The 20,721-nt window shown below is 41.5% G+C and overlaps 2 protein-coding genes across 3 annotated transcripts in view; one reads left to right on the top strand and one right to left on the bottom strand.

Moving 5' to 3' along the window:
- Positions 1-20,721, top strand: part of LOC309717771 (uncharacterized protein) — a 352,978-nt gene that overhangs the window by 75,947 nt on the left and 256,310 nt on the right. The gene's annotated exons all lie outside the window — the stretch shown is intronic.
- The window catches only part of LOC309717776 (low-density lipoprotein receptor class A domain-containing protein 4-like), a 272,052-nt gene that overhangs the window by 65,874 nt on the left and 185,457 nt on the right, over positions 1-20,721 (bottom strand). The window lies entirely within an intron of this gene.

Here is a 20,721-nt window from a genome sequence, read left to right as displayed (position 1 = left end):
CCGGTCTCTGCATTGTGGCAACACACATGACGTTGTGGCACTAACTATGCTTCATCGGCACTGGATCTATTTTCACCTGTAAAGCAGGAGTGGCGTAGGTGGAGGTTTACCCTGGTGCAGGTGTGCCGCAGCGGTCAGTGGAAGAATCCGCGAGTTTCTCTGTGAGTTTCCCATTACGTCGTTGCGCACTCGGAGCTTGCTTGGAAGTTTAGGGGTTTTTTTCACTGTAAAAAGAAGTTTTCTTCCCACGCACAATGGACGCTAATGTTTTTGTCACTTTTTACGGAATCAAACTCAAAGTAAGGTCAGTACTTCCACACTTTAAACGCTGCACGCTCATACTCTCTCCCGCACTCGATCCATTGTTGATCTGCACACAGCTGTTGTCACCAACGGCGCACTCGCTTACGTCATTGTCGTGAGACGTTCTCGCAAAAAAATCACGGTTTTAGTAACACAGTAATGCAGCGTTCCTACGGGAAAGTAACGGTAATCTAATTACCGTTTTTGCAATAGTAATCCCTTACTTTACTCGTTACCTGAAAAAAGTAATCATACCTTTGCACATGAAGACGATATGATGGGCAAACCTTAACTCAAAAGTTTCAACTGTCCCATTTGAATTTTTAAAAACACATCATCCTGTTTCTTGTCAGTGTTACTTGACTGAGTAGCCACAATATTGCAAGAATCTTGCGCCCACTACAACTTAGACCCAGACTGGAGGTTATGAAGTCGTCTAATGGTTTGAGAAAGTTTCCTTTCTACTTCGACAGTCCGACTTTGATGGCTTAGCACGGATTAAAAAGCGAACACTGAACTTCATTTCTGTTCGGTTAAGTTTATTAATCACCAACTCACAACAACAGCCTCAATGCACTTTATATTAAGAAGTAAACCCCAAAAGTCAGATGATCGGCCGGTGCAGTAAACACATGCTGACAGCAGAAAGAAAGAACTCCCTTTTAACAGGAAGAGGTCTGTGGCAGAACAGTGCATGTGAATGAGCAAGCAGCTATTGCAACCTGTTGGGGCTGAAAGAGAAGAGGGAAAAATGCTGGCGACAGGCAGTGCTACCCCTCAACCTTCTAGTCTACGCATCTGTGGTATCAGTTTCATAATCCTATTCTGAAAACTTGACCTCTGACCTTGAGGTCAAGGTCCATGAGATGAGAACTTTAGTTTTTTAGAATTTTAGTAGATATGGGACAGAACAGTTTTATTTTTCACAATGACAGTTTTTAGGTAAACTAAATTATCCACTAGTGATGCATATATGGGTCTACATTCATTGGAGAACTGCATATGATGTCACGCCGCATTGCTGCAAAAGTTGGGCCTGCTTTGTTTTTCTGGCGCCTTCTGTGTTTGCACCACCACTGTGGTGCCAGACCGTCCCATCTGAATGGACTCGCTGATGACCAAAACATGATAAATAACACTGGTACAATCATTTTTATCACATCTGGGAAGTGCAGATAAAAATGTCAGGTGCTGGGTTATGTTGGCTGTGACAGATGGGACCCAAATGTCACAACATACCTGCTACCTGACCCGTACTATAAGACTGAACAGCTGAATCAGACTCACCCTGAGTCATCACTGTCAGTCAAGGCTCACAGTGCAGCTGCAGATATGAGCCACACTTAAGCCACACAGCCATCGCTACCTGAAAATTTCTCCTCTCATTTTAGTCTGGTTTGGCACAAATTTTCAGTTCTGTTCAGATTTTCTGTCTTGAGGGAAGAACTCCTTCCCCGGGCCCAAAATGTGGGGTCTGTGAAAAGTTAGCCCTTAAGTCCTCAAAATATGGGACGTTAGCAGAGCAGTAGTAGCACTGTAGGGATGGACTGTGGTCTATAGGTGACCTAAAGGTGATCCATATCTTGGAAATGCTGAGAGCACCCAAATAACATATGCTTCCACGAGAAAACATCTTTCTTAGGGAGGGCCTTTATATTTCTGGAAGACAATGCTAAATCACATACTGCATGTGTTACAACTGCATGGCTTCTTCCAAATTTTTAAGACATGTTTTATTTTATTTATTTATTTTTTCCACTCTCCCATGTAAGCATTTGTTCATGTTTTCTGGTCTGCGTTAAATATAATATGGCTTTAAGAGATTTGCAAATCATTGTATTGTTTTTTTTTGTTTTTTTTTTGCCTTTTTGCTGTTATAGGCTTAACTAGCAGAAAAATTCAACTATTCCATCCTTCATTCACTTCCGGAAACGAAAATATAATGTGTGGATGGGTGCAGCAGCGGCCTTAATCTGGGACTTGCAGGAAACAATAAAGTAACGTTAACCCCAACAGTTGGAATGATCTAAATAGCAGCATATCTGAGTATCTGTGCATATCTGAAAGACTTTCTGTAGACACGACGAAAGAACTGACAGCACACACGCGCACTGAGGCTGACAAAAACCCTGAAAGCACCCACAGTCTGTACAGCAAGCCAAAGAAATCAGTCAGCCTACATCTGTCATACTCCAAAGCCCTTTGTGTACAGAGAGCTACCGCGAGCCACCGCGAGCCGTATCAGGCATCTGTGCAACTGGTTACCTGTGCACGTGTGTGTGTGTCCATGTGTGAGCAAGAGAATGCAGCAGTGGGTGTGTGAGTCCGTGGGTATGCCTACCATAGGTGGACATAAAAGCACGTCATAAGAGATTGAGAGTAAAGTTAGGTGTGTGTGTTTGTGTGTGAGAGCGTGTTTTCACCCAGACAAGGTTTTAGAGGGAGGATAGGATTAGATTAGAGTGACTGTAGCAACAAGGCCAGCGTATGTCTGAACCCTCAGCTCTGGCAATCTGGGGATTAAGGTAGAACAGAGACTCTTTTTCACACACACACACACACACACACACACACACACACACACACTTTTTTTCCAAATGACTGTGGAAAAAGGACTATATAGCTGTGGTTGGACGTTTACATGCACTCATCGTGTCATGGTAATTTTATGATTTTGATAATTTCTTCGAGCTGTTCTTTTTCCAGTTTGATTGTAAATCATCCATCTTTAATCTCTGTAAAAAAAAAATGGATGCACAAGTTTGAATTTATTTCAGATTTTCTCTAATCCACACGGGGTCAAACGTATACATACACTCACTTAAATCTTTTAATAGTTGATCCTGAAGGTGCTATTATGCCTTTTAACTTGACAAGCGCACAGCCTATAAACTTCTCATAAGTGATCATGATTGACCACAAATGGTAGTTTCTCTTTGGCAGCATAAAAATGATTCGTTTGAGAGGAAGTCAAAGGAGCTCAGTGAAGCTCTAAGAAGCCGAATTGATTTAAACAAGTTAGGAAGGTCCCATGGAGATATTTTTAAACAACTACAATCTCAGTTCAAACAAACGCGTGCAGTATAAGTTATTCGGATGTGTCACCACTTTGCCAAGAAGTAGAAGAAGACCCTCAGATGAGAGGAGATTGGATAGGATGTTCAGGAATAGCCAGGAACCACCAAGGCTCTGCCACTGAAACACCAGCATCACTATCCACAGTGAAGCCAGTTTCATATCGCCATGGAGCGAGAGGGTGCCGACCAAGAATGAAGCCTCTGTGCAAAAATCGGCACCTTCAGACTCAACTGAAATATACCGCTGTCCATGAGGACAAGCCAATTGCCTTCTGGAGGAAAGTTTTAAGGTCAGACAAGACAAAGACTGAGCTATTTGTCCACAGGGACAGGAGGTATGTTTGGAGGAGCAAAGGTGAGGCTTATGAGGGAGAACTACCTCCAAATTTCTTAGCATCACCTCCTGTCAACAGAAACACAACTGCATCTTGGACACAACAGGGTGTTCCAACAGGAGGAAAATAGATCACAGCTGGTTTTGGATAACGCAGGCTAATATTGTGAGCCTTCCCGTAGCTTTGACCTAAATCCTGAAAATGTGTAGAATACACTTGAAAACAAACCAATTTAAATTAACTTAATGGAGTTCTGCTTTTGATTGAGGTGCAGTTTGCTACGGGATCAAATATTAGTGGGAGTGTATGTATGTATACTTTTGACCCCGTGTGGATGAGAGAAAATCCAAAAAACCCTAAAACTTGTTTTTTAAAGTCATTAAAGATGGATGCTGTACCATCATTCCAGCCTGGAAAAAGAACAGTTGAAAGAAATCAGTAAAAGCCCAAAATTACAAATGCAGTCAGATTCACGTTGAACACAACTGTACATTTCCAAATATTACATACAGGCAGAGACCGACACAGACACCTGCATTTGCCTGCATTTGTAAAGGAACACACACAAATCCTCTTTTACACACACACACAGACACACACACAGCTGCAGCACCTGATGAATTCTACCACTCTGTTTTCCTGCCATGCAACTAAATCCCATATCCCCTAACTACCAACTCATGTCTCACACAGTCACGCTCACAAACAAATCAACCAGCCACCTACATGTGCACACACTCCGATTATGGGTCCTGAGGCCCACCCAGAGGTGGCAGGCACCATACCACACAGTCAGCCTGTCTCCTAAAATTGTTTTCTCTTCAATCAAACTAGCGGGGCCAGTTTGTCATGCAAATGCGGCCCTGGCTTGCCTCTTTTTGTTGCCTTGACAGATTAGTGAGCGTGTGTGTGTGTGTGTTTGTGTAGGTGTGTGTGTGGTATCTACTGCACAGTTTTTCTTCATCTCCTCCAGTGTGGAAATGCACTGTAAACATCTTTGGTTTTATTCGTTTCTATCCATCTATCTGTCGTTATCTCGACTGCTGCCACCAACTCGTCCTGCTCCTTTTGCGGGTTTAACATATATATATTGTTATGTTTAATTATTTTTACACACTACGCTAAATGTTAGGGAGGGTTCACCACTGATGAATCACTTGTTTTATGCTTCTATTTATATGTTATCAAGAGCTATCAAAGTTGATGTGACGGAAGCATAAAGTTTGCTTAGTCATATTTAATGCTTATATTTAACAGCTAAGTCTGCACAAGTTGCATGACTCACATTTCACTTGCACCACTTCAATGTAGCCCAAAGCCTATTTTTATGTTTCAAGTCTATTTTCTTCAATTTTACAAGTGTAAGAATGATGATTGTATATGCTTCTCTGAGTGCTGCTAAAATGTAGAGGACCTACACTTAATATTGCACCTGAGCACAGGTGAAGAAGAAAAGAAAAAGGACTGAATTTGCAGCTCTGTGCTCTGCTGTTGTATAGTACAACAATGTAGACAGGCTGTAACAGCCTAAAGCTGCACATTTCCTACTCATAAAATCCTTTTTCAGATTCTATTTAACAAAGTCTCTGATTGTTATCAGACTAATGGAAGCAGATACTGACGCCATTGTCACGGGGATTTTCATTTAAACACTAAAATGTATAAAATGTTCCATATGAACTAAATGTTTCACAAATTTGGATCCAAACATCATCCTCAAATTTGATTCCGTTCCCTGAAATCAAGTAAATTCTATTAGTCAGATTGATTACTAAAGGGTTCACAGCACAATTAGAATATGATTTTACATGGTGCCTGAGCGTCAAACGAACCACTGCAGTTGAAATGATTTACTCCCGTTGTCTGTAGCTTTATGCTATAATTCGGTTAAGACAGTAGATTAAGGAAAAGCAAATGTTGTTCTAGAGAACTTAATCCAAGAATAGCACATAAACACTCTTCATCTGAAGAACCAAGTTAGCTTAGGAAAAAAGAAAAACAACACTGTGGCTTGAAAAAGATGCTGCTACTCAAATAATATATTTGAAGTAACTCAAGCTACAGTTAGCAAAGCTATGCTACATCCATCCATCTTCTGTCGTTTATTCACATCTGGGTTGTGAGGCAATGGCCGTAAGTAGAAAAGCCCAGTGCTGCCTCTCTCCAGTGATCACCCTCAGCTTATCCGGTGGGATACTAACATGTTTCCAAGTCAGATGAGAGAGATGCCTTGGATCTGCCCAAGGCCCACCTTCTGGATGCTTTGAAGACGTCCAGTAGGTATCATTGTCAGATGCCCAAACTGTGATGCTTTTGCTCTGCTCACGTGGTACCACATGAACAAGCGGGCATGTGGCTCAGGCCCTGAGATCCTTTAACTTCCGACTCATACTGTAGCTGTCGTGCAGTGGGAACTCCACCCTTTTCAAGCTGAGAACCATGGTCTCAGACACAGAGGTGCTTATTCTCATGCTCACCACTTTACACTTGGCTGGGATCTGCCCTAGTCTGAGGCTACGTCCACACTAGCCCGGATAGATTTGAAAACTGCGTTTTCATCTGAAAACACTCCGCGTCCACACTAGCGTTTTCAGTCATTTTCACAGAGTTGTGCGTCCACATTGAAACGGCCGAAAATGCTTACGTTCCAGTCCTGTGCATGCGTGAAACATTTCTGTCTACCGCTTATTTAGTTTCTGGCTCGTTGAAACGTCACGGCAAAATGTCGAGGAAAAGCACCGAGTTTTTAAATGGACTAACAATGAGGTGGAGTTGTTGCTGTGAGTAACACAAAAGTACAAAGTTGCAAAAGCGAGTGAGAGTTAAAGAATTTGAAGAAAAGCTATCTGGAGCATGTACAGACTGATATTAATCTTTAATAGGGCTGTCAAAATTGAGCGCAAATAAAACAACTGCTGTATAATGCCCTCAGCTATCTTAGTTTAATTGGTCACATGACTGCATCACATGCATCCACAGCGGAACTCTTCAACCAGATGGCTACTCTTAGAGGTTGGTGACAAAGGGCGGGCCTAGACTCCAACTAAACCCAAATCTAAACTCTAAGGCACAGCTGTGAGCCATTTAAACAGGGACCTTGGCTACGTCCACACTAATGCGTTTTCAAATGAAAATACATCGTTTTCTCTCAGTTTTGGCCTCCCTTCCACACTGACACGGCATTTTCGCACATGGAAAACGCAGCATTTTCAAAACGCTCTCAAAAATGCATACATTTGAAAACGGTGCTTTCGTGTTGCAGTGTGGACAGCAAAAACTGAGACTTTCTAAAACGATGACGCATGTTAGTCATATGATGCAGTTTCAATGTGGACGCACAACTCTGAAAATGATCGTGTGGACGCGGAGCGTTTTCAGACGGAAACGCCGTTTTCAAATCCGGGCTAGTGTGGACGTAGCCTATGTAGAACTGAAATATATCCATTGGTTGTCTTGAAGCCTTGTGGTTAACATTTTGGCTATCAATACAATCTTTTACAACTATTATGATCATACTTGGATCAGATGGTAGAACTTACAATCTAATGCTAGTTATAGCATAACTTTTTAGCTATAGGGTAGATTCCTCAATTTACTGAAATAGCTTGACTGTCTTAAGAGACAAACAACTTAAAATGAAATATAAAAAAATGTAACAGCTGAAGACTACAAGGCTACAATCGCCTATCATTATAAGATTTAGTTTTAATAAACCTTAATACAATCTGCTAGCAAATCAAATAAATTTGCTATCAATAGGGTGAAATTAAAATTACATATAGCGACCAAAATAGTCTCTAATGTATGTACTGCTAATGAACTGCTGTGGGGGATTTTAACTTACTTATGATATCAAGCACCATCATATCAAAAAACAAAAAAGCACCATCATATCAAGTACTGTCTGTAGCACCAATACATAGCTCTGCAGCAGAAAGTTCTTTGACAAACACTGATAAAAAAGAAGAGAAAAACACCCAATAAAGCATTGCTCTACCAGCAGTAATGTCATTGGTATTTTCTAGGCATTTCTGGAAATGGGCACCTTTGAGCTTCACATGTCTAATCCCTCCTGACTCCTACAACCAAGGCTCCTGCTGAGGTTTAGTTAGCAGTGCAGACTGGTGACAGGTGCGTGTCTTTATTTTCATTTTGTGGTGAAAGCATGAAATATGGCCAGCATTAGCAGAGGCTAAAAGACAACAACGAGTTGTTCAATAGTACACAGAGCGACCACTCAAAGGAGCACTGTTGATGCACTTCAAACCAGCTAATGTGATAATTCACATTCATTCACATTCATTTTGTGGCATTTCAAAGCTCTGTTTAAAATCAGCTTGACAGCAAGATGAAAACATATCTTTGGTTACTCTTTTACTTTCTGTTAGTCCTCCTGTTTCACTCCTGTCCCCTCTTATGTATCTGAACCCCAGATTCTCCTTCTATATCCCCTCATCTATCTGCCCCCTTTTCATCTGCAACCCCCTCCCCTTTCACTTTTCTATCCATCTTTTGCAACCTTTTCTTCCCTCTTTTATCAGCCCCCTCTTTCTGCACTCAGTCATCTATCTGCTTCTCTCCATGTCAGAGCATTACAGAGCCGTCAGAGTCAATTGTGTCCCAGTCAGCAGCACAGGTCAGGTAATGAATCTGTCCCCTCTCTGGAGCCTAGTGACACTGAGCTCTTTTATCACCCAGCTCAGTGGGGGCAGGACAGAGTGGGATGGAGACTGGTTGGTGTGGGTCTAGGTTAGAATAGAGAGAGACCACCACGCAGGCACTTCATCAGCCTGTACTGTGGGGATGGCACAGAGCACACTGCAGTGTGAGGCCGAGCTACACTGATACGTACTGTACACTTGTGGCTCTTTTCTATCAGGAACAACTGAATTCAGCAGCTTTAGTCAGTGATACAGTTAAAATGTACATTTTTTTTAAAAAAAGAATTAAAAATAATCTATGCAACAAATATTAAATTCATCATACTGGTAAACTTTAACATCCTTGGCTTTAATGGCATGTCAAGGGCTGGATAAAATGTGACAAGTTGATATACTCTGATTTCAATATCGGCACAAGATTTTTTTTTTCTATAGACAAGTGAAAAATCTCACGAAACCTTCACACATCCATTGTAGACCTCTTTTATGCTGTTGCTGGTTTGATTTGTATCCACTTCTTCCCATAGTGAGAAGGGTACTATGTTCAACTATCAATATAAAGTTGTTCCGAGTGATCACTTTTTCTGATGGATGTTCTGTTCCCGTAGCAGACATCCAGAGACTCTAAAGCTATTGTTGTGGCACAAAACTTATAGTATATGGTATGTATAGCATAATTTATAGTATATTATATGTGATTTTTTCCCCTTTAATTTGGCTTCCATGTTGAATACTCAAGGACAGCTCATAGTATTTGTATTTGTATTCTATTTTTATCTTATTGTATATTTATTTTATTTTATTCTACTGTATATAGTATTTTATTTTATTCTATTCTGTACAGTTGTGTACTGTATTTATTCTTATTGTATTCTAATTTTTGCCTCATAACTTTTGCACTGTCCACTTCCTGCTGTGACAAAACAAATTTCCCACGTGTGGGACTAATAAAGGTTATCTTATCTTATCTTAGTCAACTATTTCAGGTAAGGAAAGCTCATTTTGATGTTTGGCTTTTGTAATTCAAGTTCACATTTTCAGTCAAAATCTGCAATGCTCTGATAGTGTACCACTGTGACGTCCATTCATTTAGTAAACTTATTCAAAATTTTTATTGAATTTAATGTTTTATAAGTTAGTTTATTACGTGGAAATGTCCAGTGAAGTTTGATTTTAGTTTTTATTTCATTTTTTAAATATTCGCACATCATTGCACATCATGGTTTTCCTTTGGTACAAATGAAACAGACAGTTGTGGTAAATTTTCCATGGAAGCTCATTAAAATTGGCAAAATAATAAAAAAATTACAAATGTGTTACAATGTTATTAAATCTTAGGTATGCATTTTGCATTTTCTAATCTTCTCAAAGCACTTTGCAGTGTCCTTTTGTAATTAGATTACAGCCATATTCCTGTTAGTAAGAATGATTGAAAATTCCAGAATTTGGATTAATGGTTCCTAATGGGGTGGCTGTAGCTCAGGTGGCAGAGCCACTAACCAGAAGGTTTGTGGTTTGATCCCAGCCTGCTCCAGTCTGCATGCCAAATATCCTTGGGCAAGATACTAACCCCATGTTGCTCTCCGATGCATCCATCGGAGTGTGAATGTGTATGAATGTTACTTAGCACTTAAGCTTAGAAGTGCTTGTGTGAATGGGTGTGATTGGGTGAATGAATTAGTTGTATAAAGCGCTTTGAGTGCTCAGACAGAGTAGAAAAGCGCTATATAAGAACCAGTCCATTTACTACTTAATGGTGAATTTCGTAGACATAAAGCAGAAGTTTTAATATGAGGAAAGAAGAAGGCAAGTATTGTTTTCACATATCTCTATGTTGTTTACGGTGAAAACCATTATCGCCCATTCCTATTTTTGGTAAACCAAGTTTATTCAGTGGACTGCGGATACCCAAACTTGTCCTATTAGCATAAACCAACTGACCAAATGTAAAGCAGAGAAAAACACCATGAATGATGAATGGAACGGTGAAAATACTCAAAATCTGAAAGTCTAAGTGTGACGATTAAGCCTGACATATCCATTAGTAGGGATGGGTACCGGTGTCCGGTGCCATGATGGCACCGGTTCTGACATAAACGGCAGTAACCAGACCGAAAAGCAGCGCACATTTCAGTGCTTTATTTCGGTGCTTTTTTTTCCTGAGCTGTGATACACTTCTAGCCAATCATTTTACATTTCCGAGGATAGTAGGCGGGTCCAGGTACGTACGTTCTTTTAGAGCAGAGCTACAGATTAAAAATGCCCAAGGCGAAGCGGTCAAAAGTCTGGCTGTACTTCACAGCAAAATATCCAAACTCAGCAGCCTGCAACAAGTGCTTTAAGCTGATACTGTGATACTGTCAAAGGAGGTAACACCTCAAATCCGATGAAACACCTGGCGACGCATAGCGTTTTTTTTAAAAGCCAAGAAATGCGCCGTATTTGATAGCTTGCTGCGAGACCTCACACCGTGGTGTGGTGCCTGTTATCAGACCCGGAGTTAGCAACATCCCCAAAAACACGAAGAGTAGAGTCCTGGCCCCTAGCCCTGCCAGTGTAGCAAAAATGATGAGGATGATGATGGCAGCAGCAGCCGTTCTTCTCTGCGTGAGTCGCTTAATGTTGTTCATGTATAATTTACGTTGAGTAGGCTAACCACGTTATTACATTAATGCATGTAAGGTGAACTAGCAAACATCATCATAGCTACATGCGGCTGTCTTCTTGTTTGATGGCAGATACTCCCTGCACCCTGGCCAAAAAGGCTAAAATGACCAAAGAAAAAGAGGGAAACGGCTAAACATGAGAGGTTTTTGGACAAAGTTTGTGTTTTTTTCCATTGTTTAAGCACTGCTTCCAGCCAAGAGTGATACCATATATCCCCAATAGCTGCAGAAAAGGCTAACATTGTTATCTTTTTACAAAAACCAGCTGAACATGAGAGGTTTTTGGACCAATTTTGTGTTCTCCATTCTTTAAGCACCGGTTTGAGCACCGTTTGAGCACCGGCACCGTTTCGGCACCGGTATCGGATAAAACCTAAACGATACCCATCCCTATCCATTAGCCAGTCCAAATGCCCTTGGAAAAACGCACCATGCCATATAAGTTTGGACATAAAGGCAGATGAAAAACTAAACACCAGATTTAGTGAACATATAATGATCAGCCAGCCTTAGGTAACTACAAATCACATAGGGTTACTATAAACGGAGCACTGTTCTCAGTCAGAGTACACAGAGTGTCAGCCTGGAGGTACAGCACCTGCTGAGACAAGTGCTGTGATATGGCAGCAAGGAAAGCCTGAAAATAGACAAAACTGTAGACAACAAAGTGTCTGAGATGACACCATCAACAACACGGTCTTGGTGACTAACATGTTGTTGCGTGATATGACTTATTTGCAACCAAAAAAGTTATAATTCTTAGCTCAGTGACCACACTGACATCTTAGCTGGCTAGACAGTGATTCATTTCTGAAATGTTAAAGTATAAAAGTGTTAAAATATTAATGTCTGGGACATCCAGAGTCCAAGGGCTGAAGTGTACACTCTGACTTTGTAAAAGTTTAACTTAAAGGTGTGCTGTACATGAAGATTATGCTACAACCAAGTCACTCTTTGGAACTCATGCCTATTTAAAAAAATAAATGAGATCAAGGAGCACATTACTGCAGCACACTGCAGATGACCAGAGCCTCGGAAAGACTTGAACCCAGTGGGCAAGAGGGTTGATACGTCATCACTTGAAGAGCAGATTGGCTCGGCCATCTCGCTATGCCTGCACGTTCAGCTTCAGCTCACTACACTACAGAGTATTTTCGCTGAGGTTTTTCAGGTTTAGAGGTGATGAATATGACATTGCCAATAATTCCCAAAGTCCAAACAAGGTAGTGCAACAAGCCTTCCCATATAGACCATCTCCATAAATGAGATATCTATATAAAACCTTTCAGAACATCTCCAACTGCAATGCGGATTTTCTTATTATTAACTGAGTTATCATCTTTAAATGTCATGAAAGGCTATTTTTTAATATGTACAGCATTATAATGTAAAGTCTACAAACTTAAAAAGGACTGAGTGATTTTGCCCAGGGGAGTTCCAAATGAGTATAAACTAGCAGACCAAGTAGCTTCAGGATTTGAAAGTATATTCATCTGGGTAACTCCAAACAAGAATGCTGATCGCATAAATGATGTCCACTATAACACGCTGAGACTCTCTAACCTAACCGGAGACGCCATGGAGGGGTTTGCGGAACAGTTGGTTCCGACCTCGCTGATGGGAGTGCAAAATCGAATGGCCCTTGACATGTTGTTGGCGGAGAAAGGGGCCGTATGTGCCATGTTCGGAGACATGTGTTGTACCTTTATCCCCAACAACACTGCCCCAGATGGCTCAGTAACTCGAGCTCTGGAAGCGCTGAAAACTCTGTCTAAAACTATGCATGAACACTCAGGAATCGACAACCCGCTGGAGAGCTGGATGACATCTGTGTTTGGACAATGGAGGGGGTTTGTTGTGTCTGTAATGCTTTCTGTTGCCTGTTTCTTGGGAATTTTGGTCACTTGTGGTTGTTGTTTCATTCCTTGTGCCAGAGGACTGCTGGAGAAGGTAATAACAAGGGCCGTGAACTCTGAACCAGTGAGTTTGGTGGCCATGATGCCATTAATGGAGTTGGAGGTGGCCGAGTGGGCCGAGGAGTGACACAACCAAAGTGTGGTGACCCTCTTTGAGAAGAGGGTCAAGAGAGGGGATGTGAAGATGAGGAAAATATTTTACTGCTATTATTCATAACCATCATTATTATCATTGTATTAATCATCATTTTATTAAAACATTTATTGAAGCTGTTGGCATTACATTAAAACTTGCATGCAGGTATAACCATTTTATACACATTGCATTTTGTGCTTATTAAAGAGTTGAAGCTCGGTCAATTAATTAACGGTTGTAAGCCTCGTTCGGCGCGATGTCCGGACGATCTATTGTGTAAGTGACTTGGAGCTATAGAAGGTTAAAACTGCATACACGCCTACAAAACACATATAATACATATAATCTAGAAACAGGCTTGAGTGAAGGCCTGAATGTATTCAGCTTCTTGTTGCATTTGAGTTTGCTTAGTAACAGGTGACAGAAGATGGGCCAAAGAGGAGGACAAGTCCAGGGGGACCTTCAGGGCCTGAATTCATCGCCATATTTGGAAGAGATGCTAGAAAGAGGAACTTCGGTGTCTGCATTTATCTCTTAAAATTGATCATTTACTGTGAGAGATGCAAATAATGTTCTTATAACGCGAGAAGGGGCGTTAACCCTGACATTATAAAAGCAATCTGAAGTGTATTTTAGTGTGGAGATGTACATCTGATGTGTTGCAGTGTATATCTTCCCACGCGTGTGTTCAATAAACTCATCTGTTTGATTGCATCCTTCTGGGCCTCTGGTATTTTGTTTTGGTTCTCAACATCGCGAATCGGGACAGACACTAACCTGGTTATTCTTCTGACACCAGAATGTTACCAATTCAGGTAAAAGGTGCTGAGGCGATTCAGCCCTCCGAGCCATCATCTCATGCATAAGTTGAGTCAAACTTTCAAAGTACAGTGCAGCTCATTTTGGCTGGGCAGAACCCCCCCCCCCCCACCCCATCTGCCGGAGTGACTTTTTAATGCTCCCTCCATTCCTGTCCAGCTCCTTCACTCTTTCACCATCCACCCTCATTTCCTCCATTCAGCTCTGGGCTTCTTACCCCCTCTCCTGCCGCTCTTCACATCCCGTCTTTCTACTTCTTCCCCACTCCTTTCTTACCCATTTACCCTCCTCCCATCCCTCTTCTCATGCTGCTTCTCTGCTGGCACAGTTAGCTATGATTACTCATCCTGGATAGCAGAGCCTCAGCCTCTGTGCCCTTCCTGTCTGCTCTACCCACAGTGTGTGTGTGTGTGTGTGTGTGTGTGTGTGTGTGTGTGTGTGTGTGTGTGTGTGTGTGTGTGTGTGTGAGTGGGGCTATGTGTGCGCATATGCATGTCTCACAGATTGGTACGAGGGCAGTGCGTCACACCTTCTCGTGTGAAATGAGTGATGAATAAATGACTGTATAATTCAATCTGAGCCCGGTCAATATGCAGAGGCTGAATATTTAAAAGCCTCTAAGCTCATCTGTCAGTGCGGAGCCATTAGCAGAGGAGGAGGAGAGGAGAGCACTGCTGGACATATTGGACATACCACAGGAGGACTCTCCACCTAATGTAGTCGGGCTCTACGGCCATCTGCGAGTATGCGTACCCGAGCTTTTCAGCAACGTCGACAGCGTTTGTTCCTGCTTGCGTCTCCGTGTTTGTGCACACATGCGTGCACACGCATTTAAAAAGTGCTTGACTTTTAACAATCCCACTTCTCCACTTCCCCCTGCACCCAACAAAAAAAAAGAGACAAGTGAGGTGCTTAGTTGGTTAAAAAAATAAATAAATAATAAATAAATAAAAAAAGAGCCAGGCTACGTGCCGGATCAGACAGGCTGAGTGGGAGGAACAATGACCTAGTTTCCAAAAAACACTCCACCGGCACCACGAGCACACTGGAGAACAGATCACGCAATGTACTGCCTCTATCAAATCTAGCTGAGTGTGTGTGTCTGTTTATCTGTTTATCATCATTTGTCCTGTTTTTGCCTCCACTTTTTACTTTCCTCTCCTTCTTTTGCTGTCTTCTTTTGGCTGTCCTACTTCCGGCTAGAAGGAACCATGCTGCATGTGTATGTGTGTGTGTGTCTGTGTGTGTGTTTGCACAAAGTTAGTAGCTGTGTCATGCTGCGCTGCTGGGAGGCCACAGGGTCCCCGACTGCTGTCGGAATCCGAACAGGACAAGTCACAGCATGCGAGCGCCCTTCATTCTATCTCTTTGCGCTCTCCGTCTCCTCTTCTCTCGCGCACACACATACGTTAAATAGAGCTAACCGATCTGTCGGCCTTGCAGACAGGAGGTGTGTTTCTGGAGTCCCCACTGCGAGCTCGCTTCATTTTCCGTTTATCTGGAGGACGTTCACGTGCCTTAGCAACGCATTCACACAGTTCTCAGACCAGCCTGTGAGCCGTTTGATATGAGACCATAATGTAACACGATGACATGTAATATGACACCTTACATGCTCTTTATCTAATTGAATCTGCATAATAATTGATTCCATTGTCATTTTGTCCACTTACAAGTCTATTCACTGGACTGGCATGATTGATTTAGGTGAATGTCACTGGCACAGGTAATTGGTAATTAATGGACAGTGTATGGTATCTTTGTGCAAAACTGATGCTTTATGTTGTTTTCTGAAAGCACTCAGTTAAATTGCTGTTCACTTTTGGACATATGGCAATTTACAGTTGACCTATGCACTGTTTCACCTTTGATATCCTTTCTATCAGTCGGGTCCCTATAAGCACAGATAGCTTGGTTATTGTTCTGTAAATTGCCTATTACCTGTAATGCTTATCTTATGCCTGTGGTGCAAATATGAAACGAGCACTGGCAGCTGATTAGTTTGATTTAGAACATGTCAGCCTGCTCACATTACACTGTCCCAGCGGGTGTAAAGCCCAAGAAATGGTGGAATATCCCTTAAAGGGTTGATTTTCAGCTGCAGATTCTGTTTCTGTAATAGAAAATACAATTTGTTCCTCATAAATGGGGTTTTAAAGTCAATATTTTATTAATAATCTATCCTTTTGAGGCCTTTCTGAAAATCGTGAAAACAGCTCCAGATTAGCTGGGACTGAAACACTAAATTAAAAGTTGCCGGTACCCTTAAAGGGTCTACACATTTAAGGTAGACCCGGTTTTAATTACAAAGGATAATGCCTGAGCCTGGTTCTTCCTGTTAAAAAGGAGTTTTTCCTTCCCAGTGTTGCCAAGTGGTTGTTCGTAGGGGCTCGTCTGATTGTTGGGATTTTTTCTCCGTATTATCGGAGGGTTACCTTACAACATAAAGGTGACTGACTGTTATGATTAATTGAATTGATCCTTAATATTGTCAGCAATGCTGCTTTTTAACTAATCATAAACAACTTTTGGCATCCCTATATGCCCAAAACTAAAAGATAATGCTTTTTGCTAGCTGATATATCACAATCATTTAATCTAGGCTTAACTAAACTGCATTCGACTCCACTCTCTTCATACTTATATAATAATGGTGGACGTTTGGAAGGTATTAATGCATGAAAACGCAGATCCAGCCCTATCTAGTAACAGTTGTGTCTGATGCAGCCTGACATCCAGTAACCTCTAAGGTTTCTGTTACAAGTTCCTTGTAATAGAAAGTGCATGGCTGCACCACAGCTCCTCCACTTCCAGGTCAGGCAACAGTCTTGTAGGATGTGGGCCGGGAGGATTTTAACAATGGATTCTAATGTAGCCTAAGCGCTACAGCTTTAGTAAGTAGTTGAATGAACCTGACCCTGTGCCGCTCTGCTCAATAACCTACAGCTACAGTGGCAGCTTCTGCCATCTGTCCTTAAAATGTCACAGCAATCATCCCGTAAGTGTGGACATGTGCTGCAGGTTGTTTGTCCCACATGCTATTTTTTCCTCACATAACTAATTTCCCACAAATAGGATTCCAAGTGGAGAAACAGATCGTCTGACTGGAGGTAAAATACCAAAAGGTTACAAACAGTGAATGCTGCTTCACATAATTTCCTCTTGTTTTTCCTTCCTTGAGAAAAAAAAGAGGAAGGACAGAGTCAGTTTGGCCTCGATGACCGAACTGTGTTTCTTCTTCTTCTTTTTTTTTCCCCGGCTCTGCTGGTTCCCATAGCGACCAGTGCCACTGCCGTGGTTACGGCGGCTGGCACTTCCTCCTGCCTGGCACCCCGAAGACACTTCCTTGGCCTCTCTCTCTTTCTCTCTTTCCTCTGCCTGTCTTTCCCCTTTTCTGTCGCTCTTTTTCTTCGTCTTTTTACTTGCTTCCCTTCTTTCCTTGTCGTTCTTCGAAATGTCGGAGTCTGCCTCTAATCTCCTTCTCCCTCTGTCTGAGTCTGTCTTTATCTTGACAGCCCCACTTCCTCTCTGCAGTACTTATCGCAGCATCTCTCTCTTCCCACTCTGATTCAGCATCCCCCCCACCCCACCCTCCCCAACTTTCTCTGCCTCCATGCTTCCTCCTCATTCTGCTCTCTTCCTGTCTCTAAGCCTCTCAGCCCTTATCTCTCCCTTCTCCCTGCCCTTCCTCTTCTGCTCTCCGCATTTCAAACTCTTCCTCCTCTTGTGTTCCACTTCAATTTAATTCACAATAAAACAGGCCTGCATTTAGACTGAGAGGGAGTACAAGACTTTTTCCTCCTCCTTTCTCTGTGTTATTTCAAACTACGAGCACAAGCCATTTTCTTTCATTTTGCTCTCAGAGTAGCTCAGCAGCAGCACTTGAAGCAAATAAGCTGGCCAGGCTGCAATTTTCCTGATATGCATTTTGTTGGGATGAATAATAGGCACTTACAGTGGAAGACAAGCAATCAGTTGGTTAATGCTCTGATTCCACACACCCAAAAAAGAGAAACTTTTTTTCCTTCCATTAACATACCGTCTTCTGTCTTTTGAGTTGTGGTTTATCTGTTTGGTTTCCAAACTAACATACAGCACATCTCTCCTTTTGTGAAAGAGGTGCAGCTCTGATAATTCAATACACTGTAATTACAGCAGATTTGTTAGTGCTGTAACTCAATTGGAACATGACTGATGGTTGGAGGGTGACATTTATGCTCATTAAAGGAGTAAGCATGTTCTGATAAATGACATTTTCTTGTTTGAGTTGTTATCCTGATCAAAGTCGAGGCAGGAAAGCAGCAAGCACCGTGTCACACGAGGCGTCCTTCTAATAATCAGTGCAGAGGATATAACTAAGACAGGCTGGAAGGTATAGATAAAAATGTTCTGCCTTATTGCTTTTTTATAGAAAGCTCCTACTGGCAATCAAAAGGCCAAAGACCAAAAAGAATTGCGTGAAATGTACAACTTCAAAAAGCTCAAACCACAAGATCATACATTTATTTTAAGGAAATCTGGTAATTATGCAATTTCTAAATAGAAAAAGAAGAACTTGTGGTTCTCTGTGCCACAGGCTGGCGTGCACAACTGATTTAGGGCACAAAGAGACACCAAGTCAGGGCAATCATAGGCATTGTTTATGCAGCATTTACCGAGTTCATTCATAGTCAAGTAGCGTTAAATGATTCGTTGATTAATCAACAGTCAATAGAAAAATAATCAACAATTTTGGAAGATGATTATTGAATTACGACAGTCATTTGTGGGGCAACAAGACGTAGAGTTTATAGCCACGCAGGCAGGAATGAAAATGATCTGACCTTTGCTCGCGCTGCAGAGTAATACACCAAAAATACGTGATTGCATATTATTGATTACAAATACAGCAAAGGCAAGTCTCAGTCTAAATGCATCCAACATCATAGCAAAATATTTATATTTGTATATGTGGTACGAAAAATAACTTGGGCCTTATTCACTCTGGTCTGCAGCATCACATGCCCAAAATGGCAGGCATGTGACTGCAAAACCTAAAGAGTAAAAATTTGGATCATTTGGAAGCTTTAGGTTGTTAGGCAAGTTTATTTATATAGCACAATTCAACAACAAGGTGATTCAAAGTGCTTTACAGAGACATTAAAGAACAAAAACAAATAAAAAGCATGATTTAAAATTGATTTAAAAAAAAAAAGTAGATAAAACCAGAAGAGTAGATAAAATCAGTAGTTAAAATGTAAGTTTTGAAATTTAAGCTTAACAGTGTGGATTTGGTGCTTTATTCAAATTCAGCTAAGAATAGGTGAGTCTTCAACCTGGATTTAAATAAACTGAGTGTTTCAGCTGATCTGAGGCTTTCTGGGAGTTTGTTCCAGATATATGGAGCATAAAAGCTGAATGCAGCTTCTCCGTGTCTGGTTCTGACTCTGGGAACTGATAAATGACCGGATCCAGATGACCTGAGGGATCTGGAAGGTTCATACTGGGTCAGGAGGTCGCTGATGTATTTTGGTCCTAAACCATTCAGAGCTTTATAGACCAGCATCAGAACTTTAAAGTCTTTAAAGTCTATCAGCCAGTGTAAAGACCTCAGAGCTGGACTGATGTGGTCCATTTTTTTGGTCTTAGTGAGGACTCGAGCAGCAGAGCTCTGAATGAGCTGTAGTTGTCTGACTGAAATTTTATGTAGACCTGTAAAGATGCTGTTACAGTAATCAAGCCTACTAAAGATGAATGCATGGACTAGTTTTTCCAGGTCCTGTTGAGACATCAGATCTTTTATCCTTGAAATATTCTTGAGGTGATAGTAAGTTGACTTTGTTATTGTCTTAATGTGTTTTTCTAAGTTTAGGTCTGCATCCATCACTACACCCAAATTTCTCGCCTGGTTTGTGGTTTTTAGGTGTATAGATTGAAGTTCTCTGGTGACCTGTAATCGTTTTTCTTTGGCACCAAAGACTATTACTTCAGTTTTGTTTTTGTTTAGCTGGAGAAAATTGTGGCACAACCAGTCATTAATTTCCTCAATGCATTTACCAAGAGCCTGTACAGGGCCTTGGTCTCCTGGTGACATTGTGATATATATTTGTGTGTCATCTGCATAGCTGTGGTAGTTTATTTTGTTGTTCTTTATAATCTGTGCCAGTGGGAGCATGTAAATGTTAAACAGAAGGGGTCCCAAGATGGAACCTTGGGGAACTCCACATGTGATACTTAGCTTGTTACATTAGCTTGTTAGCATTGAATTATTACGTGTGGGGGGATAAAAGCTATCTGCAGGCATATTGTGTCACGGTTCTGGGTCCGTTGGACCCAGTATTTTGAGTTCATTATGTTTTGGTACTTTTGCATCATGGATTTTCCTTTATGTTTCTCTGGTACTTGGTGTTTCAGTTATCTTGGTGTTTTTCTATATTATGATTTATGATCTGATACTGTTGTGATTATGATTATCATTTAGTAGCCTTTGGTCAGTGTCAAGTCTGTCTCTGTCTAGTCTGTGTCTTAGTAAAGTGTTTTGTTTCCTGTTTTACTTTGAGGGTTCTTGTTCCTGTCTGATGTTAGTGTGTGCAGCTTTGTTCCCCCTGTCTCGTTAGCCCTGATCTCTCCCAGCTGTGTCTCCCTCCTGTTGCCGATTCCCCCGTTACTACCCTGTGTATATAAGCCCTGTGTTTTCCCATGCTCGGTGTCGCGTCGTACCCTCAGATTATGCCTGTGTGTCCTTGGTCTCAGTGTTCAATCCTCACTTCATGTTTGTTTTCCTGCCAGCAATAAAGCTGAGGTTTTTGAGTTACAATTCTGTGTTCGA

This window comes from Aulonocara stuartgranti (genome assembly GCF_965226115.1).
Source record: "Aulonocara stuartgranti genome assembly, chromosome: 11".
Classification (NCBI taxonomy): domain Eukaryota; kingdom Metazoa; phylum Chordata; class Actinopteri; order Cichliformes; family Cichlidae; genus Aulonocara; species Aulonocara stuartgranti.
The sequence above is the reverse complement of the archived record's forward strand: the minus strand, read 5'-3'. Positions and strand labels throughout refer to the sequence as shown.